The sequence below is a fragment of the Lichenostomus cassidix genome, chromosome 1 (assembly GCF_008360975.1).
Source record: "Lichenostomus cassidix isolate B80296 chromosome 1, HeHo_3.0, whole genome shotgun sequence".
NCBI classification, from domain to species: Eukaryota; Metazoa; Chordata; class Aves; order Passeriformes; family Meliphagidae; genus Lichenostomus; species Lichenostomus cassidix.
The window spans coordinates 3,441,131-3,455,866 of NC_139479.1; the positions used below are offsets into that span (position 1 = coordinate 3,441,131).

At 39.6% G+C, this 14,736-nt stretch overlaps 1 protein-coding gene across 1 annotated transcript in view; it reads right to left on the reverse strand.

Annotated features, from left to right (window-relative positions):
* DSCAM (DS cell adhesion molecule) overlaps nt 1-14,736 on the reverse strand; it is a 414,994-nt gene that overhangs the window by 185,888 nt on the left and 214,370 nt on the right. The gene's annotated exons all lie outside the window — the stretch shown is intronic.

Below are 14,736 nucleotides of genomic sequence, written 5' to 3' on the forward strand. Positions count from 1 at the left end.
CTCTTATTCTGTGGCAGAGCCTGCAGAATGTGCCCTCCATGAGCTGGTGGATGGTGAAGGAGAGCCCTGAAATCACTTGGGTGTCTAGGAATGCACTACAAGCCTGCCTGGTCTCTATAAAAAGTACTTTTAATTTCTGTTTTGCAGATGGAGCCATCAAAAAACTAAAAAACAGGGATGGGAAACGAATGTGGCATCAGTAAAGGTAACAGCTATTCACTAATTAACTTCTTCTGACCTAAAAAAAAATCCAACAAAACAAAAAAGACCAAACCAAACAAAAAAAAGCTAGAGAAAACATAAAAAACCTCCTAAAACCTCAACCAACCAATCAGCCAACCAAAAAACCAAACAGAAAAAAAAAATCAAAAGCCCAGAACTCCAACACCTTTCTCACTTAATTTCTGAGACATGTTTTTAGCTAACTTTTCCTAGGCCAATTTCCCACTGAAACAGAAATTGCAGACACCTGAACATTCAGAGCCAACTTATACGATGAACACCATTTCAAACATAATCTGCATTTATTTTTAATAGGGACATAATATGTTAAAATGCATGACTTCAACATTTTTTTCTCGCTCAGATGCTGCTTTCTCAGCAGCCCTCAAGTATAGGTGGCCCCATAAATCTTTGTTTAACTCATTCACCACACTTGGGTGACAGCAAGAGTGGGTGTCCAGTAATTTCTGGTTGCTAAAGTTCTCTCAACGAGAGAAGGAAAGAGCACCTTTTTCTGGTTGCTAAAATTCTTTCAATGAGAGGAGGAAAGACAAATAATATTCTGTGGAGTGGCATCACCTGTTTCTACCCAGACTGTACCCCGTGGTACATATTTGGGTTGCAGAAAAAAGTGTTTTCCAACACTTTTAGGAGCAATATTTCCTGAGACTATAGCCTCCGTTAAATATTTATACATTAATCTTTATTTTTATGTAGGAAAATATCGGATATATGCATGTGTGCACATGGATGTCCCCATCATGCAGGTGATAAATAATAGAAGGTCCCTCTTTATGGTAAATTATGGATGAGATGTATAATATATGAATTAAAGTTAACAGTGGGAAAAATCATTCGCACACAAGAAGCTGGGGGAGGAACTAAACCCTGCAAGAGGGAGGTGGCAAACAATTAACATTTCAGTTCAGAAAAGCAAATCTGAGGATTCCATAACTGTGCAGCTTTCTCTGCTCTGTTTATGGAAACATTTTCTACCATAGGAACTGGGGGGAAAATGATGACAAAAAATAAATATAACTACACTGAATTTTGTGGAAAATTTGTCAGGTTCAGGGAAGAGCTGCAGGAAGGATTAATTTACAAAGCTCACGTTTACAGTGGTAGTATAATGAAAAAAAGACTTTAAGTTAGAACAAAGGAACTGATAAAGCGAAGTGACAACAGCTTGAATGATGAGGGAAAAGACTTTGAAATTAGCAGGACTTAACTTCATACCCAATCAGAAGGTGAAAACAGAATTGATTAAGCATAGGCAGAAGATGGAAAATTCAAGCAACAGGGTATTCACAAAAAAGTCACAGTTCATGCAGAAATTACAAAGTGGATGCAGGAACTCTGTGGTAAATTCCAGGCAGAAATGTGGAAAGTCAAAACAGTTTAAAGGGGTGTTTAAGGAAAAAAAAAATCAGAACATTTGTCATTTCTATGGGAATCTCCACACAGTGACAAACTTGCACAGAACAAGAATTGCTCTCAACAGGTGCTGGTAGCCTGATCCAAGCATCACATGAACAAACCTCCAAAATATTTATTTGGAGATTTAGTGGGATCAGGATAAGAAAGTTGTACATCCAGTTCAGTCTTCCTCCTAATTTCTGAAATCACTGGTTTCAGTCTGGGTTAGGACCTAATCTATGTTAGACAATTAGTAGAGATACTTATGATTTCCTACAGCTTCATCTTTCAGAATTACAAAAGCATAATTTCACTTCTGTTTTTTATTTTTCAATTTGATAGTCATTCTCATGTTTATATAAAGCTATATATATACTGCTCATTTTTTCACACTGGTCCACTTCACTTTTTTTGTGAAGTGGTCACAGATGTCTCTTCAAGAATGTGCGCAATAAAAAATGACAATAAAAGAAAAGCGCACTTTGTGCTTAATTCCTTTTCTCTAAAGCATCCTTGATGTTTTCCGTGAATATTCATTCCTAGCATTGGCCCAGAATGTGGGAAATTTTAATTTTGAAACGATGAAATCACTCCTTTATTTTTGGTTCTTGTCCTGGCATCATAAATCTGAGAAGGGAAACATTTTGTAATACTGTTCCTACCTCAGAGGTTAAAATTAATCTGAATTTGAGTTTACTATCTATCTCAAGTAACTGACTGCAAAATGACCATTTTTTTTAAATGAGATTGAAGTCCATCAGTTTGAAGGGATGGAGAAAGAGAGGACTGGGGATGTTTTGATGGATGGTGGGACAACTCTGAGCTACCAGTGAGACACAACCCTGAAAGGACCTAATAGGATCCTAAGATAAATCATGAAGCAGTAACATCATTGAATAAGATAAGAGCTTATCTAGGATATCATCTGTAATCCAAGATGATTTTGTTCACACAGGACATCTCAATCAAGAATTAAAAATCAGCTATATAAGAGCTCACAGGAAAAAAGAGCCTTTTTTTTTTTTTTGAGAGACATTTAAAAAGTTGGTTTATTTCTGCTGCCAAAATAAATGTAGCGATAAATGTGTCAATAATAATATTACAGTGAATAACAAAATACATATGTTTGGGTGTATATGCCAGAGAGAGAGAGAATTGTTCAATTTAAAGAGCATTACTGGAATGAGATTTAATGGCTTTGAGTTATCCATTAATAAAACTTAGTCTAGACAATTGGAGAAGATTAGAAGATTGGAAGATGGAGAGTATCTCAAACAGAGCACAGGGAAATCTACTTGTCCCAAGAGAAGCTTGGGACAGAATTGGCAGTGACTGTGTAACACAATCTGAGAGTTTGGGATGTTTTGGGCATTGAATTCAAGCAAAAAAAAAAAAAAAAAATTAATGTTTCTTGGGACTGATCATATTTTGTTGATTCTATGATTAAGATCTAATCATTAACTGTTGGCTTTAGGAAATTTTCTTCCCCCAGGCTCTTGTTTGATGTATCTATTTTCTTCTGAGCTCATCCTTGCTGCCAGCTGATGGGCAGAAAAGAGCAACATTTCAAGTGCAAAGGCTTAGAGAAACCTAAAGTGCTTAATTGGCATCTGTTGTTTGCATGCTCAGGATTCTGAACCTGCTCTTAATTAGTGAATAATAAAGAATTATTGTGCCAGCCAGACTGGCAAGGTCCACCAGGCTATTCTACTTTTCCCTGTGCCACTTGGGAATTTATTTATGAGATCTGTCCTGCCATGGAATTTATAGGATGTCAGTTTTTCATCCCTCCTCTTCATTGTGTCATATTGTTTTGAGCAGGTTGTTTTGGTTTGTTGTTTCTTGGGTTTTGGTTTGTTTTTTGCGTTTTGGTTTTTTTTTCCCTGAATTTAGATTCTCTGCAGCAAAAGTTTTAGGATTAGTTGGGGGAGTGTTTTGGGAGTGCTTTTAGTTTTGTGGGTTTTTTGGAGATTAAGAATAGATGTTCTGTGAACTCTTCAGCAGTATATATTTATATTCACAGAACTGAACTTGATGACCCAGGTCACTCTTTTCCCAAATTCTAATGGAAGCTGCAGTTATTTTTTGCTTTTATATCCCCATTTCAGCTGAGTTTCTGAAAGTTTCACAGCTGGGAATAAAGCAAAAGATCAATTTTCTTTTTTTCTTGTGCGGTTTTTTTTTTTCCTCCCCAGTTCTCTGCAAGGAATCACAAGGACAAAACCCTTTTGGAACTTGGTTGAGGAGCTTCACTTCCTTACAGAAAAACTGAATGACTAATTTGACATAGTTCTTGCATGTATTTCCAGTAGGTTAAAAATAAAAGGTCTGTACACAGTGAAAGACCACTGTTTTTTCCCAATTTACATCTTGGATACTGTGGCTATTTTTGTCACAGTGTCACTGAAAAAAATAGCCACCACAATATTTGTGCTGGTCACTGTTCTTAGTACAGGTGTCTTGATTTTGGCTAATAATGAGTAATGCCACTGCATCTGCTGGAAATGCAGGTGAGCACGAGATGTAGGGGAAGTTAATCCATCTCATCATCAAAATGTGAATGTGAACCTCAGGAAAATACAAATGCAGCAAAACAGAGGCTTGTTTTGCAAGTTTTCTTGGAGCTGTAGAGATATGGAGCATGTATAAAATAATATCATATTTATCCAGACAAACCAATAACACCAAGTGTAGGCATGGGTGATTCTGAGGTTTCACAAGGCCTTCCTGGGCAATATTTGTTGGTTTTGTCTCACACCCAAAAAAATATTCACAATTAATTCCCTGAGAATCAAAATCTACAGTGGACCCAGGGAATCTACAGGAGGCCCTTCCTCTGGAAGAAGAAACTCCTTCATTCCCAGAATCATCAGAACAAAGCTGCAAAATAGACAAAATGGGTGATCACAAAAGTATTTGAATCCTGTAAAGTGCTGGACAGAGTTAATACGTGATGTCCCAGCAGTCCATCATCCAAATAAATTGGGGACAAAATTGACTCAGAGATCTCAATCATCTCCTGCTGATTTTTAAAGACAAAAAATGGGCCAAACAATTCACAGATGAAGGACAATGCTCCAATTTGCTGATCACTTAGAAAATCCTGAATATTAGAAACGAAAATGTTATTACCTGTTGTACATAATCCCAAAGCTCCTTTGTGCTGGGAGCCTGAGTAGTGTTCCCCAAACCATCCCCTACAGGTAATAAAGTACTTGCAAACCTCTCTAACGTTGCTCCTGGCAACAGGGAACTTAAAAACTTAAAACTAAGGCTGTGAGAGCAAAGCAAGCCATGAAATAGTCATAATGCATACAATTTAGTTGATATTCTGTTGAGCATTATGACTTCTAAAAATCTTGTTTTGAGTGTTACAAGTCATCTCGAAGCAGAGGCATTCAGAAGTCGTTAATATTTTAAATACTCTTGACCTTGGATCTTCTGGAGAAGCCACTGACCTAGTTTGGTCTGGTTTTTCAGCTACTCCAAGAAGTTTTGCAACTGAATAGAAAAAGAGAAAAAGCTCTTTCCAGATCTCAGGAGAGAGAAGAGAGAAAGTGTGGATTCTGCTTTTAAGGGGTGATGGACACATCCACAAGCTGTACCACCTGCTCCTACAGGGGAAAGATAAGAAAAATCTTGCAAATTTTGTACCCATGGACAAGAAATGGAAACTGGGGTCTATTTCTCAAGACCTTTCTGTGGGTAATACTACTTTGATTGTGTGTTCCCCAATATCAGTCATGAGTTAGGATTTAGCCAGTTGTAAGACTCAGCAAGGTGAAACCATAGACAGAATTGCATCCTGAAAGAATCTATAAGTAGCATTCAAATCTCACATCAAAAATTACAACTATTCCTTGTCTAGATCAAGTTTATTCCTTAAATCTGACTTTTTGTTTATCTCTCTTCTCAGCACTGGAATTATCTTGACCAAGTCTCCAATTCTGTGATTTCAAGATTTTTGGGTTTTTTTTTGGTTTTGTTTTTTTTCCCAATGCTTTGCACTTACTGGGAAGAATATTGACATCTGAAAAGCGATTGACTATGCAGCCTGATCATTTGCTAAGCATTATTAAAAGCTCCCTGCAATCACGCCAGTGCTTTGCCCTTTACAAGCCATCAGCCATCAATTCAGACCGTCAAATGCGATTACCAGTGCTCCTCCTGAAGCTACTTCCAAGCCATTAGCCTGATCGAAAAGCTGTGTCTTTCTTTTCCTCCCAAGTGTGTGTAAATCCACCAGACCAGAGCTCCTGTGTTTGGGTGGTGATTCATTACACCTCTGAATAGCATTTGTGGTGTTGAAACTCCAAGTCGAGTCAGAATTCATTAAATTTTCAGAAATCGTCCTTATTTAAGGGAACTTTTTCAGAGATGGGCTCACATGTTTTTCTTTCTTCTCTGCACCTCTATCCATTATGTATTTTAAATGTTCTGCTGGAATGGGCTAAAGAGATTTTATTGTATTTGCTTGGAAAAATACAATTAGACTGAAATCAACTATGCTATGAATATCTAACAAACATCCTTTTTTTAAGGAGTGTATTGTGGCTATTTTGCACTTCTGTCTGAGCAGGAGTGGATGGGATGTCTCCTAAGTAAGATTCATCCATGGCCTTATGAAATATTTTGTGGGAGAATGATAAATGCTTTATATTTGGCACGGATAGATTCTGGGAACTCAAGCTCAGCACATGTATGGTTTTCTGCACAGAGTTACAATTGAAATGAGATGTTGACTCTCTTTCTTGCCCAGCCCTCACTCCAAAAACATAAAATTACAAATATGAACAGCACACAGAGAAATATTGACAACCACTGAGCTGAAATAATCAGGACTAGCCACCAAACAAAACATGAAAACCGCAAAAAACCCACACCTCCCTAATTTTATCTTGACTAAAAATATAAGAAACTGAACATTACATGAATACTCCAATAGAAATTCAGCTCTCAGCCACGTTATCATCTCCTCCTATGACAATTGAGCAAATGATCAACTTCTCATTCATTTGTGTGGGCAATGTCTTTCATGTGGCTCCTCATTCTATAATTGGAACCTAAGGTGTCCAGATTATTTATCTTCACCTGATTGAGAAACCATAACAAATCCTCACAAAATGAAGAGGTAGGTCCTGTAGCAACAAAAGCAGAAAAAAAGTCATTATAAATGCAAGACTGCAAGATAGACAGGTAACTAGAAGATGCACCATTCCCTGCAAATAATTTATAACAAATCATTTATTTATCCAATTTCACTGTTTTTTTCTGCTCACAATACATTAGCAAGATCCCAGCGTCCTAGAACTGACTTTGTACTTGAAATTATTCATGATTTTTCCCCTTTAAAGATAAAAAGCTTTGTCTTCTCCTTTCTTTTCAAAAAGATTTTACAAGGTTTGAAAATTATGTAGAATTAAACTAGACAACTTTATCTGAGCTTTAGAGTGCTGAAAACTATCTAGGTCTTAATTTTGTGGCACAATTCTTCTTAAGTACTTTTTTTTTAAGGATACTTTTCCAAGCAGGATGCTTCAATAATGCTATCTAAGTAGTTAAGATTTATTCCACTTTGATTTTAAGCAAATCAGATGTCTAAGTACTACATATGTCTAAGTCAGTCCCATTACTCCTTGTCCTATGACTACAATTCTTGATGAAAAGTCCCTCTCCATTGAAAGTTCAAAGCCAGAGATGTTTTTCTCCTGTTACCGAGGGCTTTTGCTGCTGGTTTGACCAGGAGCTTGTCTTCTTTACTGAATTCTTTTCCAAATGAGAATAATAATTTCTTCTGCATGTGAACTTACCCTTGCACAGTGGAACAGCTTTGAGAAACCCAACAGCAGGGTGTCTTCCCTTCTGCTCTCCAGCACAGGCATTTTGCTAAAAGGCATATTTCAAATGAGCAGAGATTGTTCAAGGAATTGTTTGGAAGGACTGTGGACATTTGGAATATCCCCAGTGAGGAGACTGCAGAGCCTCTCAGGTCTCTGTGCAGGGCTTGCTCACTCCCAACACAAAGCTGTGCCTCCTGTGCAGTGGAGCTCCCTGGGCTCAGTCCCTGCCGTTCCTCTGGTGCCATTGCTGCCCCCGGAGCAGAGCCTGGCCCTGGCTGAGCTCCCTGCAGCCAGGGCCAGCCAGGGCTGAGGGCTGCTCTCAGCTGGGCTCCTCTGGAGGCTGAGCAGCCCCAGCTCCCTCAGCCTTTGCTGGGCACCGAGCTGCTCCAGGCGTTCCTCCCTGCGCAGCCTGCGCTGCCCTGCTGCAGGAGCTGCTGTGCTGCTGGGCTGAGCATCCTCAGCTGCTCACAGCACCCCAGAGCTGCTCCAGGGCTGGGCACAGGGCAGCATCCCTCCCTGACCTGCTGGGAATGCTCTTCCTGAGGCACCCAAACCTTCATCAGCTGCCTAGTGTCAGACTCAAGTGACGTTCCAGCAGTTACAACACCTGAGTTAGGTGTTGACATAAAGCAACACCTATGGATTGTATGGATTCAAAACACCCAAATTTAATACGTCAGAACTCAATTATTTAAACACAGCACTTCCTGTGAGCAGCTGTCCCAGCTGGACCATGTCATGGAGCACAGAACAGGCAATGCAGAGACTGAAACAAAAGGTTCCCTGCTCTGAAGAGTCCCCTGAGAACTGTGCAATAAAAATGACAAGGGCTGAGGACCTTTAGCAAAAGCTTGATCAGCAGTTTCTTTTATGAAGTAGTGTTAAAATCTGTCGCAAAATTAATGATTCTAGTTCTTCAACAATAGGATACCTTTAATCCTGCCTGTGGCATAAAATACAGCTTTTAACATTTTGACTTCCCGTTAGTATTAGAATACATATTAAATGACAGAAAATTCATTACGTGTTGCAATATAAATTAAGGGCAAAACCCCTACAGATCAGCCACCTTGTTCACTCAGATAACAGACAGCACATTCAGAACTATTTCTTATATGATTTTGCATTTTCTAGCCATCCTTAGTGCTTTCCTTTTTCCACTACATATACTAAGCCACATATATTTTACAAAGTACATATTTGCCAGACATAATGCCTTTTCCTCAGAAATGCTGCTCATAAAGAGAAGGTGCATAAAGCACATGTTAAATTGACATATGCCACCAAAGGGAAAGAGAAGAGCAAAGCCAGCAGGCCTTCTGAATTTTTACAGTCCTCCATAAGTTTTGTTTATTAGGCACCAGGACAGTATAGGTTTATAAATAAAGAAACCATTGCCACAACATTTGAAACACCCCAGGATCACATTTTTTTTAGAATTAGTAGCCCAAAATCCGTTATTTTTGTGTCATAAAAGACCATCAGGTAGGACAGCTGTTTTAAAGATTGCATACTGAAAATCAGCATTAAAGGTATGCAGCATGAATTGCTTTTTCCTCCTTCTACCAAAAATACTCTTATATTCCAAGTAAACTACGACTGAAAATGCCAAGGAAAAAACCACAGTCTTATCACTGCAAATAGTTAAGCAGAAATACATAAGAAATGGGATGCTGTGGAAATTTCAGAAGCTTAATATTTTAATTAGAGAAAGTTTAATTTTTCGTACAAATATTTCTGAAGCCATCGCACTGGTGGGAAGACTGAAGCATTAACATGCAAGCCTAGACAATCCATTTTGTTGTTCGGACTGAAAATAACTGAGTTTATTGATTATTACATTTTGCAAAAGGATCAAGGTAGTATTTATACTGTTTTAATACACGTCCATTGCTGTGCCATATTTCCATCCATAAAAGAATTTATGAGCAATTGGAAGAATTTGCTATTTCAATGCCTAACAGCTGGAATCATCTTCCTGTCTTAAAATCAAAGTTTTAAAACCAAAGGCTATACTATTTCACTTACAATAGTTCTAAACTTGAAGTACACACTTACAAATTGCAATTTTCATACTTGAGGGACTTCAGAGGTGATTTCAGAGCTGGACTGAAACACAGATCAACTAAATGACCTCAGGACTAGCAGTCCACTTGCACATAGAAGTATTACCTACAGTCTAAGACATCTGGATTTCCACTGCCTTTGTACTTGTAGTTGTGCAATTTTGCTGAGCCTGAAGAAGTTTTGCTGAGGGGTTAAGGATTTTAAATTGGACTCAGCACATATGAGCACAGTAGGTGTTTGGCTCATGCACAAGAACTCGATTGCACAATGCCCAAAGCACAGGAAAAGAAAGGTCTGAAGTACACAGAATGGTAGAATGGTTTGGGTTGGAAGGGACATTAAAGCTCATCAAGTGCCACCCCTGCCATGGGCAGGGACGCCTTCCACTGCGCCAGGCTGCTCCAAGCTCCAATGGCCAACCTGGCCTTGGACACTGCCAAAGATCCAGGGGCAGCCACAGCTTCTCTGGGCACCCTGGGCCAGAGCTTCCCCACCCTCCCAGGGAACAATTCCTTCCTAATAATCAGTCTAAACCTACTTTCTGTCAGTTTGAAGCAATTCCCCCTTGTCCTGTCAGTCCACCCCTTGGAAATATTCTCTCTCCATCTTTCCTGTTAGCTCCTTCAGGCACTAAAAAGCCATTATTAGGTGTCCCTGAAGCTTCTCCTCTCCAGGCTGAACAATCCCAGCTCTGCCAGCCTTTCCTCCCAGCAGAGATGCTCCATCCCTCTGCTCATCCTGCTGCCTCCTCTGCACTCTCTCCAGCAGCTCCAGCTCCTTGCTGTGCTGAGCCCCAGGGCTGGAGCAGCTCTGCAGGTGAGCTCTCACCTGAGCACAGGGGCAGAATCACCTCCCTGCACTCCAGTTTAGGCAAATATATATATATATTTGTTTCTGTGTGTGTGTGTGTGTATGTTTTCTGCATTAGTTAATCTTCCTTTTTCTGCAGTGACAAGGATAACTTTGTGGTTCACTTATTTGAAATGGAACCTTTCACTGTGCTCAAAGATGTACCCCAAAGAGGTTTGCCCTATTGGGCTACTTTCACTGAGTGCATAAAGCTTCAGAGCTTCTTTCCCTCTCAACATATTTTTGCATAATTCTAGGTTTATTTACATGATGAAAATGAGTTCTCTAAGCATGTGCAAGTCTACACAAGACTGCATCCACCTGAATGCAACACTGCACTTGGCATTCCCTGCAACCTCATTCATAATTCCAGCTGACACAACCAGTGTTCCTAGGTTGATGTATTTCTGATTAATGAGGCATTAGTTCTGTATCAGGTAGCAATTTCAGAATAGTCTATTTCCAATGAGTTATGAATATGACTTGATTATTACCATTTGACCTACTCTTGTGTTGAGATGATTTGTGGCTGCATTTTCCCAGAGGACCCACCAAATGTCATTGCCTTGAAAAACCGCCATTATGTTCCAGTAATTAAATGGAGATTTTAAAAAATCGCATGGTAACCCTGGAATCTGTGCTGGGAATTCAGCAATCTGGAATATTTGTTCACTTACTAACAAGAGAATTTCCTTAATATGAATGAAAATGAGCTACATAAAAATTCTGCAAGTGTTGACCTAATACAAAATACAGCTGCTTCAGTCTCCTAGACATTTGGAAACATCAAGTTTTCTGCTTTACCCAATTTACACGTGGCAGTTATAAAATAAAGCACTCATCAGGCACAGTCAACATGGGATCACAAAGTCCATTCAATTCTCAGTCTATGAAAAGACCAAACCCTAATGTAAATTTAAAAAAAACCCAAACAAAACCCAACCAACCAACCAACCACAACATAACCCTTCAACCTTTACATGGGAATCAATAATAATTTGTTATCCTGAAACCAACTAAACACTTTACAACTGTCCCAAATTATAACTTGGCTAAAAGGTCTCTGATAAATGTTGAAAGAAGAAACAATACACTTCTATCTACACCCTGGGAAGGAATTCTTCTGGCATCTCCCACTTCTTGCTAGCTGTGACATATACTAGTTGCCACAATTTTAATGACTTTTTCTGGTGATAAGGGGAATGGGGTTTTTATCCTTTATTTATTATATAATAGAAAAATAATGTTATTATCCCTTAAGGAGATATTCAGAGTTATATAGGCTTGAAAAACACAGATGTCTAAAATTATATGGTCAATTAATGAGATGACCAAGAAATAATACTGATAGCAATCTTGAATTTTTTGTATAATGCCAAGATAAAAAAAAAAAAACAAACCCAAAAAACCAAACATTGTCATGTGCCATCTGTTAAAGTAATTTTCCTTTTTAAAACAGTGACAGAAATGAAGGACACCTTTATTTAAAATTCTCTTTGCCCTGTGACATGCTGTGCCACTTGTCACACTATTTTTCAGAGTAATCTTTTTCAAAATGGTGTGAGAGTTTGAGTGCTAACCTGGATGCTACTGAACTTCCCTTTCCTGCCAGTTTGATTATTCCACAACAAAAGACCATTCTTCAATTCAATGCTCCATTTATTCTCAAGCAGAAGGGTATCAAATGAAAACCTGGCACCCCAAATTCAGGAAAAATCAAGTGAACCTGCAAGCTAGAAAGAAACAATTTCATCAGACAGCACCAGGCAGAGCAGGAAAACCACAAAGCAAATTTAAATTCCAACATCTTCAGGGGCAAAGCACATTTTATCAAATTTCTTTGTGACAAGGGGGTCCTGATCACAGAATCACAGAATAGAATCACACAGAATGACTGAGGTCAGAAAAGCTGTCCCAGCCCATGGAGTCCCAGCTGTGCCCAATGGCCACCTTGTCCCCAGCCCAGAGCACTGAGTGCCACAGCCAGGCCTTCCTGGGACACCTGCAGGGATGGGGACTGCAAACCTCCCTGGGCAGCTCCTGCCAAGGCCTGAGCACCCTTTCCATGCAGAAATTCCTGCTGCTGGCCAAGCTGAGCCTCCCCTGGCCCAGCCTGAGGCTGTTCCCTCTCCTGCTGTCCCTGTTCCCTGGAGCACAGCCTGACCCCCCCGGCTGTCCCCTCCTGGCAGCAGTTGTGCAGAGCCACAAGGTTCCCCTGAGCCTCCTGTTCTCCAGGCTCCATATTTCTGATTCTCTTGTAAGAGAGTGGAATGTCGTGATGCCCTGAAAGTCACAATTTTCACTGTGCAGGACTTCTCAGTGCTTTCCAGACTGGGAGAGCTCTGTGTGTTGTTCGAAGCTGGTAGGGGAAAATAATGCACACACCACCAGCCTGCAGGTCAGTGGCAGAGAATGGTTTGCATCCTCTGCATTTCCAGTCCAATTTCCTCCTCCCTAGATGATGTTCCTTAATTATTTCTCTGCACTTGTGTAAAGCCTTTCATTAAACCTCAAACATCAAATAGCACAATAAGGAGATAACTGCAGCCATGTGCTCTTAAAAGAATGCAGTCAGCCTAACCTAGAGTTAGGCCACTTTACACAAACATAGACTGACTGACTTTCTTTCTTTCTTTCTTTCTTTCTTTCTTTCTTTCTTTCTTTCTTTCTTTCTTTCTCTCATTCATTCTTTCTCTCTTTCTCTCGTTCTTTCTCTCTCTTTTTCTCTTTCTTTCTTTCTTTCTTTCTTTCTTTCTTTCTTTCTTTCTTTCTTTCTTTCTTTCTTTCTTTCACTCTTTCTCTCTTTCTCTCTTTCCCTCTCTCTTTCTTTCTTTTTTGTGGGATTTTCTTTTTGTTTTTTTTGTTTGGGTTTTTTGTTTGGGTTTTTGCTTTGTTTTGTTTATTCTTTGTTGTTTTTTTGTAGCAAGGGCTGTGCAGTTCCACACACATTTAACAGCTCTGCTTCATGCTCTCTGAAGGCCTGGCTCGTATTCTTTCTCCTAAATTAAAATACAGAAACCAGATGCAGTTTCCTCCCCATCAGACACATACTGTCCTTGAAGAAAGCAAAATCCCACTGCCTTGGGATAAGGAAGAGCACCCCAAAAAGCAGGGAAAGAGGGAAAGTGATAAACTCCAGCATGAGACGAGGCAATGAGTAAGGAGCGCTGTCATTTAATAAGGTCTGTTCTCAGTAATTACAGCGACACAATTTGATCAGCAAGGACTAAGTATCTTCATCTGAAAGGGATCAGATGAAATTAGTGCTGATGTAATAAGTACCATTTGTCACTATTAGGGAGAGAGGTGTTGACAAGGCCCTGCCGTTGCCGTGGCAACACGGCAGCGCTGCTTCTCCTGGCCTGGGCCTGGACTGCAGAGAGCTGCACAGGCCTGGGAGGCAGAGGATTTTCCACAAAAAAAAAAAAAAAAAGGGATAACCGAGCCACCCTCTGCCCCAGCTGTATCAGGCAGGATCTCCTAGAGCTGCTGATGCGCTGGGCTCGATTTGGGGTGGTGGTGTTGTTAACGCAGGGTTAAAATGTTAGTTAAAATAGGCTTTGCAAACGGGGATAGGTAAGAACTGCATGAACAGGCTCAGGGTGACATGGTCATGAAGATTGTCTAGAAAATATCAGGGATTGTTTCAGTTAAACCTGCGAAATAAATCCGAAATATTGCGGGAGGAGGGGGGCTTAAAGTCATGCTTGGGGGAAAACAATGGAACAATGTTAAGTTGGTGATTAACATATGATCATACCACTGTTATGTAAGGGAAGAGTATAAAATGTATTCGCTTCAGATCAATGTTGAAGTCAGATTTGGGTAATCACCCCTGTCTTCTTAAGTTTGAATAAAAGGCACCTGCATATAACCTTTGTGATTATGTGTTATCCAAGCTAACAGTGTGGAACACGATGCTCTGTTCAGATATGCCATTCCCCAGCCTCCAGCCTGCCTCAGTGTCCCTTCCAGCAGTGAGTGACCTCAAAGAACATTCCCTGAATGAAAGAGCTCAGTAAGGTGACCAAAGGGATTTCAGGTTATTTTCTTTATTTTAACTTCAAGGAAGAACATGGTAAAGTTGAAGAGTTAAGTTACTATTTCAAGTAAGTGAAATAGTTGGAAACTCAGTACATGTGAATTATATCATTAATTGATGAGTGAACTCTGCAGCTACTGCAAATTTAGGAAATGACTTACATGTTTCCACCTTGAGGTAGCTTTTTAAAGGATTTATTAACATGGATTATAGTCTTGTGTGCTAATAAAACCAGTTATTAATCAGGTAATTTCAATATTTAACTGTGATTTTCCAGTTAGGTATTTTGCTCTTTGTCAT